Raw genomic sequence first — 2,127 nt, forward strand, 5'->3', positions numbered from 1 at the left:
CAAAGATACACGTTGATGCTGATGTCCGAAAAGGAGTGGGAGAAACGGCAGCAGCGGTGTGTAGAGATATAGATGGAACGTTCCTAGGAAATAGCGCTCTTGTCATTGGATGAGTGGACGGCCCATCGATATTAGAGTTCATTGCGTGCAGTGAGGCATTAGCGCTAGCTAAAGATCTTCACCTCCATCGTTTGGCCATTGCTTCTGACGCTAAACAGGTGACTGGGGATATCCAGAAAGGTGGGCGAGGAAACAATGGAGCAATATTAGCGAGATTAAGCTACACACATTGTCTTTTAACTATATTTTTAATTTTAAAGGTCGTGATGTCAATGTTGAAGCACATAATTTAGTCAAGTTTTCACTTTCGTTAGGTCTGAAACGTCACATCTGGCTTGGCCAATCCCATGACTAAAATTGTATCCCAATTTTGTGGTGTTTGATGAATAAAACTTGATTCACCCCTCAAACAATATCCTGGAGATGCTCGGCTATGAGTGATGAGCTATCTAAAAAACAAAGAACAGAAGATATTCAACCATGGCTAGTGGAGTACAGCGAATGAAGAACAATTCATCAAGGTTGTGGTCACTAACAGTGTCCTGAACTAGGGATACTCACCACGTCATCTCCCGATCTGTTAGATTGGGCCGAGGACCCCCATGGCCATATACTCATGGGCTAGTTCGGACAGCTGCCGCATACATGGAAGATTCTACAAGACTTGGTGATCAAGACAAGGACTCCTCCCCACCGGCGTATTCGGCTAGGACTCTTGTTATCCTAGGCCTCTGGTGCATTATATAAACCGAGGCCAGGCTAGTAGATAGATAGATAGACAATCATACCATAGGCTAGCTTCTAGGGTTTAGCCTTTCCGATCTCGTGGTAGATCAACTCTTGTAATACCCATATCATCAAGAATAAATCGAGCAGGACATAGGGTTTTACCTCCATCAAGAGGGCCCGAACCTGGGTAAAACATCGTGTCCCCTGCCTCCTGTTACCATCCGCCTTATACGCACAGTTCGGGACCCCCTACCCGAGATCCGCCGATTTTGACACCGACATTGGTGCTTTCATTAAGAGTTCCGCTGTGTGTTCGGCAAAAGGTTGATGGCTCGCCTGCAGATCAACTGCGACTTCGACATCTTCGTCACCAGCTTGACTGGTCACCTTGGTTCGACCAAGGACTGCGCCCTACCTCCGATCGTCATGTTCGGATGAGGGCCTTTATAAACATCAACTCCGATCTCTATCAAGATCATGGAGGAATCATCCAGGGAGCCCGGGGGCTCAACGTCAACATTGCCCTCGGGCGACCGTGCTGTTTTTCTGGACAACAAACTTGTGTCCGCCGCCACCGCCTCCTCAAGTGTCTCTTTAATGATTGCTTCGGTGTAATTGTGTGGAATTGAGTCTACAACAACCCTGGAAAATTTCGTTGAGTTCTGATAGAGGAATCTCCGACAATCTACGATATACCGGAGCCTTGTCAAATCTGGATGGGGATTTGGACGAGTTTAGGGCGTGGTCTCCAGAGCCTAGCTCGGAGGTCCTTTGGAAGATCCAACCGTTCATCTACTGCAGAATTCCCATATCTACCACCCCTCCAAATTTCAGCTCGATCCGACCGTCCAAACTCCGGGAACCTTCCGATTAGTGCATCACTTTTTGGATCTGTTTTCTGCGCGAAAACGAATCCGACCCGAGTTCATCTTTTTTATGAACGGGATTTCGGACATCCTTTTTGAAGGAAGTTTTGTATGGGGTGTTGTGTTTTGTTTCCGAACACATCCCACTAACTTTATAATCTTTTGAACATAATCTTCAACATCATGCTGGTGTCAAACCAGTTCGGTAATATTGCTCCACGGCTGTCGACCTGCGCTAGATGCGTCGTCACTTTGTTGAGCCGATCTCAACTTCTTCGGATCATCATCTCGGCAAGCCGAACAAAAGTCCGGCATCGCGAGGGATAAATCATCACCAACATCGCCGCCCCACGGATTACACGGAGCGGGCATACCGGCATCGCCGCACGGTCACTTCATCAAGCCGGCATCGACCACGTCACGACATGCATCGGCAGGGCCGCACTGTTGCTTCTTCAAGCCGGTGTCCATC

This window comes from Triticum dicoccoides, chromosome 2A (assembly GCF_002162155.2).
Source record: "Triticum dicoccoides isolate Atlit2015 ecotype Zavitan chromosome 2A, WEW_v2.0, whole genome shotgun sequence".
In the NCBI taxonomy this organism is placed as follows: domain Eukaryota; kingdom Viridiplantae; phylum Streptophyta; class Magnoliopsida; order Poales; family Poaceae; genus Triticum; species Triticum dicoccoides.